The sequence below is a fragment of the Mirounga angustirostris genome, unplaced genomic scaffold, assembly GCF_029215605.1.
Source record: "Mirounga angustirostris isolate CCGP_5_RB_7025 unplaced genomic scaffold, mMirAng1.0.hap1 SCAF_1, whole genome shotgun sequence".
NCBI classification, from domain to species: Eukaryota; Metazoa; Chordata; class Mammalia; order Carnivora; family Phocidae; genus Mirounga; species Mirounga angustirostris.
Genome location: NW_026991709.1, coordinates 125,185,070 through 125,199,415, shown reverse-complemented (window position 1 = coordinate 125,199,415; position 14,346 = coordinate 125,185,070). Strand labels below are relative to the sequence as shown.

The 14,346-nt window shown below is 43.6% G+C and overlaps 1 pseudogene; it reads right to left on the bottom strand.

Moving 5' to 3' along the window:
- Window positions 1–8,078: 8,078 nt before the first annotated feature.
- On the bottom strand, window positions 8,079–9,543 carry LOC123862934 (large ribosomal subunit protein eL8-like; annotated as a pseudogene).
- Window positions 9,544–14,346: the final 4,803 nt, after the last annotated feature.

Sequence of the window (14,346 nt, the reverse complement as noted above, 5' to 3'; positions counted from 1 at the left end):
CAGTATGTTAAAGCCTCTGTGTTGGCCAGTATGTTTAGGGTGCCCTGCAATTGCTCCCAACTCAGGAAAGCCTGTGAGATGACATTCCAAAGAGTACTCCTCCCATCTTCTTTCATTTAAATAATTACAAATCTCTTCCTCCTGAAAGAAGTTCCCTGTAGGGCAAAGTCCTTCGGAAGGTGATCCAAGCCTGGCTTCGCTGATGTGCACTCAGACTTTAAGAGCCATCCTCTATCAATTATCTCAGGCACTGGACACACTAGCAAGTAATTATTTGTCTATACCAAAGGGAAGAACAGTAGCCACACTCAAGAGCTGAGTTTGACTGAAGATTCACTGGCTTTCACAGAGTAGAGGAGGGAGGACTCTTACCAAGGACCAAAGGAGAGACAATGGGTTGGAAAGGCAGTAAGTCCCAATGGCTGGTTGTTGATGAGCAGTGGCTTCTTTAAAAAATAAGTCAGCTCACTCTTACAGAGTATATTAGATGTGCTCACAGAGGAGGCTGGGCTCTGGATAAAGTCCTGTGTTCCTTTCCTCCTTGGTCACCTCAGGACACTAAGCCAATTAAAAGGCAAGTTGCCATACCAGGGACAAGTCCTTTCAGCAAGAGTCTCTTTCTACCCCAGTCACTCACTTGTTCTGTCTCCTAGAAAACATATTATATAGAAGGAAATATTTCCAAGATCAAGGTGGCAAAGAGTAGGTTTACTCAACCATTTATTCCTTCAGCAAACTTTCATGACATATGAACCATGTGCTTGGAATAATTCTAAGAGTTGAGGATGTGTCGATGAACAAAACAGACAAGATCCCTGCTCTCACAGAGCTTTTGCTTTAATGGAGAGGAAAGACTATAAACAAGCTGCAAATCAATAAGAAAGACAATTTCCAATAGTAATAAGTTCCAGGAAGACAATGAAAGAGATGATGTGATGCAGAGGGTGGGTTCTCTTTGGGTAGGGATGTGTGTTGGGGATAGGGTTGCTAATTTGGATTAGTGGTCAGGAAAGAACTCACCAAGGATTTGCCATTTGAGCTAATACGTGAATAACCCCAAGAAATGAGCCTAGAGGTAGAGCTTTCTGGGTAGATAGAAGGACAAGAGCCAAGGTCCTAAGATGGGATGAGCTAGGTGTGTTTGAGGAATCAAAAGAAAGTTCAAGTGGCTGAAATGTAATATACTGAAGGAAGAGGTAGAGGTCAGAGAAGTAGGCTATGTGGTGAAAATAACCAGTCTGCCACACTAACGAAAACTTGAGCAGTCTGTGCCCATTTCTATCTCTGGGCACCTGACACTAAGTGTGTGTTGGTGCAGGGATCACGGATTGGTCATAGGATGTGGGACCTGAGCTGACTTCAGTCACTTCCACAGTCACACATATACCCAGGCGTATCCACAATCCCTCATTCCCACCAAACTTCTGGATGGCCTCTTCCTTGTTTAACTCTTATCTTGGCCAAATCAACAGAGGTGGCTTTGCACACTCAGCATTCCAAACCAACTACAGAATTCTTATTTAAACAATTCGCGTTTTATGAGAGGGAAGTGTTCAGTTCTCAGTGCTTTCTGGTGCTTTCTCTGACTTCCGCATTAATTCTGTTGCTATGCAGCATTGGGCTACAGATCAAATCCATTCAAAGTATCAGCACCAGGGCGCCTGGGTGGCTCAGATGGTTAAGGATCTCAGAGTCCTGGGATCGAGTCCCTCATCAGGCTCCCTGCTCAGTGGGGAGCCTGCTTCTCCCTCTGCCTCTCTCTCTCTCTCTCTGTCTCTTATGAATAAATAAATAAAATCTTAAAAAAAAAAAACAACCAACAAACCCAAAGTATTAGCACCAGAGCTTCTCACTGATCAAGCCAGGGCTCTGCAGAGTTTAACAGCCCCTCCACTCACTTTCCCTAGTGATTGTTCCGACTCCTAATTTCTGTTGGCTATTAGAGTCAGAAGAGTCATTTGAGATTCACACTTCCCACCCAGTGAAGGAATCTCAGCACCATCCTTTTCGGGCATTCATCCACCCTTGACTGGATTGTTCCTCTAATGGAGGGTTCACCTCCATCTGAAGCAGTTGGTCCCTTTGTTGGGCAACTTTAGTTACTCGAAAGTTCATCTACCTATCGAGTGGAAATTTACCTTCTGGTAACATTTATGTAGGAAGAGAGTTATCCTGTAATCTTAGAATCTTCTCATCTCAGAATTACATAACCAATTCCTCACCTCTCTCCTTAATGAAGTTTCTAGATTGTTCCAAGTTCTCAGATCTACTTGTATCAGTTAGGACTCTTTGGTAACAAATGACTGCAAATTCACATCAAATTGATTTAAGCTGAGAAGATAATTTGTTGGCTCATGTAACTGAAAAATCCAAGAAAAGCTCTAGGACTGTCTTGGTCTAGCATCTGTTTTCTCCCTGTCTAGACCACAGGCTCAGCTTTCCTTTGTGTTGGGGTCATCCTAGTGCTCCAAGGGGTAGCCCTTGGAACTCCAGGTTCACAGCAGTTTACAAGTGATGCCCTGGTTGGCTGGTCCTGATCACATTCCCATTGGAAACACAGGGGATATGGGTCTGCGGTACTAGAACAAATGTACTTGAGAATGAGAAGAGGTGTTCCCCCAGAAGGGAAGTGCAGTACAGCTACCTAGAGAAAAAATGAATAGATGCCTGGGGCAGAACAATAGCACTCCAACTGAACCACAGATTTAAAAGTAACCAATATGTCCCACTTCATCTGCTTCGGGTACAATTAAGATCATATCTCTTTTTGCAGTATTCTAGTTAAAGACCTCAAGCCTCCAATCTTAACTCATCTTTTCTCTCCTCCTGGGGTCTACCCTTCCAGGACAAACAGAGAAGTGTCCCAGTTTTTAATTTGTGTTTACTTGTGTGTCATCCTGCCTCATGGTGGGAGTGGAACTCAGACCTATCCCAGGCACTGGAAATCAAGCATCACAGCTGATGCCTCTGAGGTCCCTAGAGACTTCTGTTCTGCTGCCGCTATGGCCCCTACTACAGAGGGTGTCACCCTACTGGTCACAGGTGGAAATCTGGGGCCACTGGGACTGAGTCTCCTATTCAGGTGCTGCTTGGGCAGAGGCAGGGGATCCTCAGGTTGGGAAGGAGGCTGACTTCCTACGCCACTCCCTTCCCATGCCCTGGGCCATAGGCTCAGCCAACAGGGTCCTCAACAAAGTATGGCCTGCGTTCCAAGCATGTACATACAGAGTTTTTAATGTTTGAGGGCTTTTGAAGATGGAGAAGAATTAGTACTCCTATACTTTGTTTAATGGTTCATTTATCAATGTTCCAAATTTCTCAAATGACTAACATTCCATCAACTTTAAATGTTCTGTATTTCTCTACATATCCACACAGCACTTACACAATTATAAGTCAAACTCATTGACTCACAAATTAAATTTCTCCAGTCATTTTCCCACTGATGACTTAATTTTCTGAACATTTATCATATTCTAAATTGTATTCTAAAACAAATCCATTATATCAGACTTTCTTAAATGCTTCAAATACTTTAAGAAGTAAAAGCACTCCAAATATTGCAGTCATTATAAAACTGATTATTAGACTTTATTAAAACCATTTATAAAAGTGCTAGTACCTGGATTTATTTATTATTTCTATTCTTATCCTCATTTTTACTTTTATTCTAATATTTCTTGGAAGCTCTCTTCCTAAGGTTTCTAGTGAAGAAAATAAAAATCACCAATGTTCCTAGCTTTCTCTTTGTAGACTGCTTGAGACAAAGGATGCTTCTAACAAATTTAGCTTTAAACACATGAAGTCTGATTTATTTCACAATGTTAATATAGGTTACACCTAGGGAGTGGCAGTGGGAGGAAAAAATAGGGGAAACTTTAATTTTTCCTGTATATACTTGTGTATTGTTGGAGTATTTTTTTTATCAAGCATTTACTACCTTTGTGATGATAAATACAGTTTTAAGAGCTCTGAATAATAAAAACTAAACCACCCATGGTAAGCACTTTTAATACTTTTTCTACTCTCTTCTAGTCTTTTTTTTTTCCCTCTGAGGCATCTCTATTTCTTTTTGCAAAATAAGAACCACAACCCATATTTATTTATTTTTCCTCATGTCACAAGCACTTTCTCATGTTATCAAATATTCTCGGGAAACATGGGGCCTATAACAGCTGCATGATACTCTATCATGGGGACGCACCACAATTCACAATTCATTTTCCTACGGTTGGCAAAGAATTGCTTCAAGTCTGGGAAGTATGCGAAAGATCATTTCATTTGAGTTTCTTATTTTCCAGATGAGAAAGCTGCATTTCCTGAAGCTAGCAATTTGTCCAAGCGTGGCCAGCTGGTCAGAGGCTCGGCTGGGACCGGGCCCTCCCAGACCCTGGCCTCCGCTCTTGCTGGCGTCACACGCTGCCTCCTGGGCCTCTGCAAGGCACTTTTTGGAACCTAACTGTAGGGCACTGCCTACATTCTTTCTAAATTACATTTTAGAGCCTGTCGAGATAATTTTTTATCTTCTGTCATATAACCATTAGCTAATGGGGGACACTGTAGCCAACATCAGAAATTGTGGCTTTCCTCTATCATGATGTGCTTCCTAAGTCATCTCTGTGCCCATGAAGGGGGAAATACTGTCATAACTTTTATCAGATAATTCCAATAGTCACCAGCAATTATAGGGAAGGGTATTAATTAGCATACTTTGGTCCATGTTTCTCAGGGATCCCTTGGGTTCTGACATCCTGGGATCAGCATTCCAGCAGATGCCTGGGCTCTGCCCAAGGGCCAGTGCTTACAGGATGGAAGAGGGATAATTATTGGGTGCGGAAAACAAGGAGAGAAGGGAACTAACATTGGTGACCAACTCTGGACCCAGCTCTGAGTACTGGGGTGTGGATGACAGAAACATTATGGGAGGGTGAGCCTGGAGGATGAGATTGCTATGGTTTTGGAGGAAAGCAGGTGGATTAGGGGTATTTCCCTTTTTCTCAAAGTTTCTCATCCTGAGGTTGTGTCACTAAACTCTGCATGGAGGAATTCACGGTAGAGGAGATCATTCTTGGAGGGCTGGGGCTTATTCTGCTTTTTCCTTTACATTTTATGAGACACATTCTATCCAATTTTTATGAATGTGTCTTTGACATCAGTGTCTGCCGTCACAAAAATCACTTTTTGAGTCATGTAATATGGATTCTTCCAGAACGCCATGTTCACTCTCACCTAAGTTATTTGAGAGACAGCCCCTTCAAAATCTGTCTTTGGAAATGTTGTGGCTTGGGTTAACATTTTTCATGTATTGCCTTTCAGAAAATACTCAATTCAAACAAATGCGATTGGCAGGCACCACAGGATGTGATGGTTTCTATTTATGGTTAATGTTAATCCATTGACCATATGGTAGTTTAAATTTCTGGTACAAATTCCTTTTGCATGGTGTTATAGCTCATTCCTGGACTGCTATAACTGTGTAATTTATTAATATGAAAAATGGACTTTGAAATGTAATAGTCCAGAGCTAATATGGAGAGCTGCAAGGGAATTTAGTGTGCTTAGGGAAGAGCTGTTTCCATGGAAACTAATTCCTTTGAGTGAAGTCCCGGGTCCCCAGGCTGCAGGGTGGTTGTGCGCCTGGATGATGCAACCTGAGTCCTAGGCTCAGCTCTGACATGAATCTCCAGGTGCTACAGGCAAGTCCCAATCTCTTTGTAACTTAACCTTCTCATCTGTGACTTGAAGAAGTCAAACTAGCTCAGTGTTTACTAGACCTTGGAATACTAGTGACCACTTATATATTTATTTAAAGTTTTTATTTTGGAATAATTTTAGATCCACTGAGAAGTTGCAAAGATAATACAGAGAGTTGCCATATACCTTTTACCCAGCTCTGATGTTAACCCCTTACATAACCACAGCACATGTGTCCAAACTAGGAAATGGAGATTGGTGTAATACTATGCACTAAGCTACAGAGTTTCTTTGGATTTCCCTCATTTTTCCACTAATACCCTTTTTCTGTTCCAGGTATCCAATCCAAGATACGACACTGCATTTAGTTTTCATGTCTCCTTAGACTCCTCCAACCTGTGACCATTTCCTCAGTCTTTGTTGATCATGACCTTGTCACTTTTAAACAATACTGGCCACATATATTGTAGAATGTCTCCAGTAGTAGTATTTTTAAAAAAGCAAAACAAAATAGGAAGATTAGGATTGGAAAAATTACACAGGTAAGGTGTATGGATGAGGTCTGTGTGTTGTGAGTGACAGGAAACTCACCCTGAATTGTCCTGTCAAACAGGGAATCGGCTCATGAACTAAGAAGGCCAAGGGCATATGTGGCTTCAAAATGACATTTATATCCGGTTTCACCTGTCTCTTGGCTTGGTTCTTCTCTCCTCTGAATATTCAGGTCGTTCTCAGATACGCACTCACCGCACGGTTAGTTACAAGATGGCTTCTAGCAGCCCACACAGCTAGAGCTATCCAGAGTGTGTGTGTGTGTGTCTGTGATACTCACCTCTGCTCCACGCTCACAACTAAGCTCTCAGAGGTTAGATTCTACCATCTGCCCATCCTGGAACCAGTGGGAAAAGATAATCACTTTCTGCTTCTGATGCGAGGATGTGTTGCCCAGAGTTGTGGCCACCATCTTGTGACTATGAAGGGAGCAAGCTGACAGCTGAGGAGGACACAAGAGCCTTAAAGATGGACAAGAACCTGGGTTCTGGATGATATCATTTAGTTGTGGAATTAATCAGCCCTGGATCTGGGTTGGTTACATGAAATAATAACTTCCCTTGTTGCTTAGGCTTCTGCTAGTTCCGTTCCATTTTACTTGCAACCCAGAGCATCCTAAATGATACAATGAAATTGCAGATTTCTTTGTTGGAGACGGGATATTACCTGGATACAGGTTTGCTTGTTGGGCTTCACTATCTGACAGCACAATACAAACTAGACTTCAACATTTTCTGGCTCATAGTTTTCATTGGAATTATTGTTGAAGAATCCAGCTTCACCTAGGCATTTTGGCAGAAACAGCAGTGATCCTCATCAATTTCACACAATATAGAGTATTTGAGTAATAGCTCCAATGTTTCTGGGTTTCTTCTTCCCATGAAGGCAAGAAGCAAGCCAAGGGGACAGGCCAGGGATGGGGCAAGAAGGGGTCTTCAGGGTGCTCCTCACTCAGAGCACATCCAGTATGTAGGTTTCTGCTCATCCAGTGGGCACGATCTGCAGTTGGTCAGAAAGGGACGCCTTGCCTGGAGAACACTTTCTCATGACAAACCTTTGGGCACCTGGGCTGAGATGATCTCCTCGAAGGGCTTTTCAACTCAGGCTAGCACTGCATGATGTAATGGTGCAGAGACCCCCATGCCAACAGCAAGGGGTCCTTTCTCTCAGTGTAATAATCCCTGAAGTAATGAACACCTGAATAATAAAGGTTTTTATTTATTTTTTATTATTTATTATTATTATTTTTAAATTAACATATAATGTATTATTTGTGTCAGGGGTACAGGTCTGTGATTCATCAGTCTTACACAATTCACAGTGCTCACCATAGCACATACCCTCCCCAATGTCCATCACTCAGCCACCCCATCCCTCCCACCCCCCTCAACTCCAGCAACCCTCAGTTTGTTTCCTAAGATTAAGAGTCTCTTATGGTTTGTCTCCCTCTCTGGTTTCATCTTGTTTCATTTTTTCCTCCCTTCCCCTATGATCCTCTGTCTTGTTTCTCGAATGCCACATATCAGTGAGATCATATGATAATTGTCTTTCTCTGATTGACTTATTTCGCTTAGCATAATACCCTCTAGTTCCGTCCACGTCATTGCAAATGACAAGATTTCTTTTTTTTTTTTTAAGATTTTATTTATTTATTTGACAGAGAGAGAGACAGCGAGAGAGGGAACACAAGCAGGGGGAGTGGGAGAGGGAGAAACGGGCTTCCCGCAGAGCAGGGAGCCCGATGTGGGGCTCGATCCCAGGACCCTGAGATCATGACCTGAGCTGAAGGCAGTTGCTTACCGACTGAGCCACCCAGGCGCCCCTCATTTTTTTTTTTTTTTAAGATTTTATTTATTTGACAGAGAGAGACACAGCGAGAGGGGGAACACAAGCAGGGGGAGTGGGGGAGGGAGAAGCAGGCTTCCCGCTGAGCAGGGAGCCCGATGCGGGGCTCGATCCCAGGACCCTGGGATCATGACCTGAGCCGAAGGCAGTCGCTTAACAGCTGAGCCACCCAGGTGCCCCAAGATTTTATTTTTAATAAAGGTTTTTAAATAAAGATTTTATAAAAAGATAAAAGGGTTTTTTTAAATAAAAGCATTAAAGTGATTTTTTAAAAGGTTTAAAATGGTTTTTAGAAATCATTGAAATTAAAAAAAAATAGTGTAATTACTGAGAGAACAAACAGCAACCTTTGGTTTCCCATTAAGGAGTAATGTTTTTAAGAGCTAAAGGAATGACAATTTGGAGATACATTGGCTTCTCCCATCATTAGCTCTATACACACTCACTTCTTTTTTTTTTTTTGAAAGAGAGCTTTTAATTACTTTTATGTACAGAAAACTAAACAGTGTACACTTAGCCCAGTTTGGTGGCCAGTTCTTTAGCCTTTGCCTTTTCCAACTTGGCAATGTGAGCCACCGACTTTGGACTCAGGATGTTGCTTCCCCAGTGATGACGGATCTCATTGTATTTGTCATTGTCATTGGTCCTGACAGCTTCCGCCTGCTTAGCCAGAGCTCCTTTGTCTTCCAAGTTACCCTGTGTGAAGGCGACAGTGTGCAGGTCTTCCTGTGGACAGATGCCCCAGCCTGGACTTCCCCCCGATAATGCGGTGGGGAACCCCCCTCTTACAACACAGGGCAGGCAGGAAGACACCCAGCTCAGTGGGATCCACGTAATGGGCAATCAGTACCATCTGAGCCTTCTTGTTTTCCACCAAGGTGGTGACAGTATTAATCCCAGCTCGAAGGACAGGTGGCCTTTTAGTGGGGACATCCCCTTTGCTGCCAGCTTTCTTCTCAGCCCGGAACAACAATCTCTGCTTCTTCTCTTGCTTTGACTCTGGTCTGTGTTTGTGGGTCAGCTTAAGCAGCTGAGTAGCTGTTTGGTGGCCCAAGGCCTGGGTGACCTGGTTAATCGCAGGAGGCACTTTTAAACGTTTATAGAGGATAGCCCTTTGCCGCAGCAGCCTGATGTAACGGGGCCATTTGACAGAGTGTGAGGTCCCTTTTGGGCTGGATGTCCTCTCCGATGCCAAAATTTTTGACCTTTTCTCAAACAGGGATTGATCGCATTCTGCTTCTTGCTTCTTCATGACAGCAGGGCTCGGGGCCACCTTCTTCCCCTTCGCCTTCTTTCCTTTTGGCAGGGTGGATGGCTGGAGGAGAGAGCTACACTCATTTCTTTATGGTGTATATGAATAGTTGTTGCTTGCCCCTCTAGCTTTTTTAAACGGGGAAACAATTTCTACTTCTTCCTTCCCTCCCACACACACTTTCTCACGAGCGGATACATACTTAACATGAATACTCTCAGACGTCCTGTGGATCCACATATTTTGGGCATGTACATAAAGCCATTTATAAGGGTTTAATCCATGAATCATAAATAGAAGATTCACATTAGGAATGAGCAGTGGCCTCTTTAAACTTGCATAGTGCTTATAGTATTTGAAGGTGGACAACTCTCAACACTTTATAGGAGGCTCATAGATTCACAATGGACCCTACATTTGAATACTAAAAACTCAGAAATGGCATGAAGTCCAAGCAAGAGGCAGTAAGAATCGGATATAATAGCTCTGCGCTCAGGGCCTAGCATAGAGCGAGTTGTCAAAAACATTTGCTGAGAAAAAAATGACACGTTCTCCCCCCATTTTTAATGACTGAATAAGGGAATTAGAGGTTTTCAGGATAAAAAGTTACAAAGCAGAGCTATAGGAAGAGTCAGTGACTTCAGGATACACCGCAGATATTTCTGGATTAAGTGCTGAAACCATTTGTAAGTTACTCTGTAAACTTCAGTAGGGCTGTGGACGGACAGCTTCCTGCAGATTTGTTATTTTCCAGTGAATGACACTTCTTTTTTAGTGTGAAACTAGCTCTGTTTCTTGAGCCCATTTTTCGGGGACTGCCGTTGTTCTCAGCAGCCCACATAGAGCCCTCAAGGGCCTAGGTACTCCACTGCGGAGGCTTACACTTTCCCTCTTGCTCTCAAATTCGTTCTACTGAAACCCTATCTTTATGTGGGTCAGGGCTTCCTTTTTCCTTAAAACTTTTTTTTCCACTTTAAAAACAAACAAAAAACACTCCTATTTCCAGAAATTCCTTGCACTGCTTATTTCCTGTTGGCTTATTCGGAGGCATTTTTTGCTCATGAAGTTTCAAGATGATTTCTTGAAACCGTTATAAAGTTATGTAACTTTGCTGATTTAAAACTATCTTCTTTGCTGAATTCTTAACTGTTGAGTCTCTCTCCTTTCGGAGTAGAGGCTCCTTCTTAACTAATGATGGTCCTAGCAGCAAAACTAAAATGGATTTTACACCTTGTGGATCTATTTTGCAGAATGCCAATCCATTATGCATGGACCTCCTCCCCACCCGCTCCGCACCCCCTCGTCTGATCCCAGACGTAACAATCCTCTATTCTGTACCAGTTGTTATTACCTCCTGTTTTAATCATGCTGATTGATACTGTTTCACCTAAACCCCACTGTGGACTCTGAGGGTCTACTATGGGCTTGTTTGGGGGCTCCTGGGACGTGCTGTCAAGAAGAGAACCTTGTACTGGGCATGGGGCCCAGTCCCCGATTCTGCCTTGGTTTCCCCATCTACAAAGCAAAGAGCCTGCAGTGGATGTTTTTTGGCTCCCTTACTCTCAGCCCTGATCTGTCCAGGTGATGGTGCCAGCTACCCTATTTGTAAAGACCTCAGAGATGAAAATTCTAGAAGCCATGGTTCTTTAATCTTTCAGCCCAGTAACTCTGTAAAAATTTCTCCCTTCCATAATATAAATCTTTTCCATTCAGTCAAGGCCCACTCCTGCAGCTACATGAATGAGTGGCCCTTATTTGCACATCAAGAGGTCTAGGATGCGTTCCTTCTCTTCTTCATAAACGCTGAGTACCACAATTACTCATTTGTTTCCAGAAGAAAGATTACAGGTACAACGGCATGGTGCAAGGAAGATGGGCTTGGGCTGCGGCAGAAAGCTCCTCTGTTTCTGGGTAATCCTGGCTCTCTGAATTTCATTTCCCCATCTGGAAGGTGGGGATCTGGCCACCCTGGCTGCAGGACTGTTCTGAGGCTGCGTTGGGAGAATGCACTGAAATGCCCGCGGAGGGTGGCTGCCCTCAAGATACGGGATTACGCTGGTGCGAGGACAGGGATACGGGATTACGCTGGTGCGAGGACAGGGATCCGGCAGGGCACTGAGAGACCCCTCAGGAGCGGCTGTTACCCCACGGAATCTTCGGTGGAAGGAGGTGGGTTATAAACAAATGAAAAGACTAAAGTGGAAATAGAGCCTCTGAGAGAGGTTGGCTCCCTGTGACTCCACTGGGGTCCTGCGCAGGGAGGATTTATGTGGAACTCTGTGGCTCCCTCCTGTGCCTTCCCCATCCTTGGGTTAAAAACAAAAAAACTTTCCCGAACTTTCCCATTCCTCCGTGGCCTGGCTGCGAACGCTGAAATTCCATCCCGTGTTTGTTGTCACCCGCGGGCCTGTTTCCATGGTTACCCAGATTCCAGGCGCTGGCCCAGGGCCCACCACAACCCATCCCTCAAAGTCTCCTTGGCAGAGGAGAAACATTCCTCCGCACTGTGAACTCCGGAGCGGAGAAAGGCGCGCTCCATCTCCCCAAGGCTTGGTCCCAGCCCCATTCCTGTGTGATGTGCATGTTCTAGGTGGTTCTGTTCAGCATCAGTTTGGGGGGCAAGCACAACATAATGATTTCCTCCTTTCTCTTTTCCTCATTTAAGCTGAGGAATTACTTTCTTGTACCAAACATTGCACTCTTGGCAAACACTCCAGATGGTTCTCATTAAAATTCCAGTTCCTTTTTTTGCAATTCCTCTTTTCTCCATTCTTCTCACACTGTTATGTCAAAAATAAACACCAGGATGAGGACTGAATGAGGGGTCTTGGGGATAGCAGCTCAAATGAATGGAACCTTTTCAGAGCCACCTGGTGTGCCGTGAGGGAGCCCCCAGATCTCCTTCTTACCAATGGCCACCTCACCATGGGGCTTCAGAGATATGCACTTGTGGGTGGCCATATTTGATATTCAAGGTGCCCTTGGCCATGAACTTTCTACCTCTGTAGGAAGAGGGGAAGAGGGCCAGCTGGGTCCCTGCTCCCTAGTAGGTGCTGGCCCTGACTGTGCCTGCAGAGGGATGGGGCAGGGGCATGCTATCAATCCCAGTTAGTGCTCACAAAGGCCTCCGAAGGTTCCTCAGGACCCTGGCTTCCAGAGTGAAGTGCACTTGCCCTAAGAAGTCAGCGGGAAGGACTGCTGATGCTTTTTTGCTTTTTTAGCAGCTTTACAAGCCACAGGATTTCCCCCACCTGTGAAAATAATCTGCTTGCACAGGGAAAGTGTGTGTGTCCGAGGGTGTGGATTTGATATGTTTTTATTTCCAACTTTTTATTATGAAGAGTTTTAAAATATGGAAAAGTGGAAAGCACAGTGCAATGAATACCCATATCCCTCCACCTAGATTAAATGTGTTAATTTTGTCATATTTGCTTTCTCCCTTTCTAGTTATCTAGAACTATCTATTTATTTTTTATTTATTTATTTTTTAAGATTTTATTTATTTATTTGAGAGAGAGAGAGAGAGAGAAAGCACATGAGAGGGGGGAGGGTCAGAGGGAGAAGCAGACTCCCTGCCGAGCAGGGAGCCCGATGTGGGACTCGATCCCGGGACTCCGGGATCATGACCTGAGCTGAAGGCAGTCGCTTAACCAATTGAGCCACCCAGGTGCCCCGAACTATCTATTTATATAGATAGATAGATGACAGATCAGTCAGTCTCTATATATCTTTAGCTTAGGCATTTGAAAATTGGAATCTTGCCCCTACAGTGTTTTATAACTTTCTAATTTCTGTATTAATATAATTACATAATGTATGACATTCTAATATAATACATTCTTATTGTAAAATGTTCAAACCTTCAGATAGTACAGATGAGAGGGTAGAAGTAACAGCCTTGCCCAAGGCCCTCCTCCGCCCACTGTCCGCACCCCACAGGGTAGCTTGGCTTGTGTCTCTCCTGACCTTTTCTGTGTTTACCCAGATATATGCATGTGTCAATAGAAACATGTTTTGTTATGTGTGTTTTTAAACATAAATGAGATCACACTATACATGCTGTTTTGCCATTTATTTTTCACTTGGAAATATGTTTAAGATCTTTCCATATTAGTGCTGGGAGCTCTGCCTCATTCCGTAACAACTGCAGAGTATTCCAAAGAACGGTTGTACCATAATTTTCTTAACTATTCCCTCTTGATGGACAATTCAGCTATGTATTGTTATTTTTCCATTACTCACAATGATGCAGTTAATATCTGTGGAAAATGTTTTTTGAGGACCCGGAGCAGTATTTCTCTTTGACCGATGCCTGGAGGCAGAATGTTGGGTTTGATACGATGCACATTTTATATTTGGGTAGATTCTGCCAAACTGCTCTTCAAAAAGGTCTCGATGACATACACAACCTCCAAAAGAGGGCCCATTTTCCCCTACCCTCAGCAACACTGAATTTTAGTGAACGCTTTTTGTGTTCACATGCTGATGAAAGAAATCATTTCCTTGTTGGTTTAATTTACACTTCTTTGATTTTTAATAAGGCTGACCATTGTGTCAGAGTATAGCTACAGATGACAGAAGCCACTCTGCTTAGTTTATGTAGAAAGATAGGCAGAAAGAGAGTAGGGGAACTTCTTGGTTTAAAATAGGGAATTTGGTGCTTAAAATTTTGTTAAATCAGGTGAAAAAGTAGGATCGACTCCCAGAACTCCAGCTCAGAACCAACCGGCCAAAGGAACATCTCTTTCTTCCGTTACCAGGAAACTGGGGATTTGGGAGGCTGTGCCCCAACTGCTGACCTGGGAATCGGGAAACCAGGAAGCCTCAGACACACCTGGCATCCAGGACCACACAGCCTCAGCTGCATGATAGACACCTTACATCATGTCCACAGCACCCGTGAACCTGGAGGGGACTACATCTAGGCAGTGAGATTGCTCCTATGTTGATTTAGGAAAACAACAAACAAAAAATAAGAACCCCCCCCCCCCCCCGCCCCAACC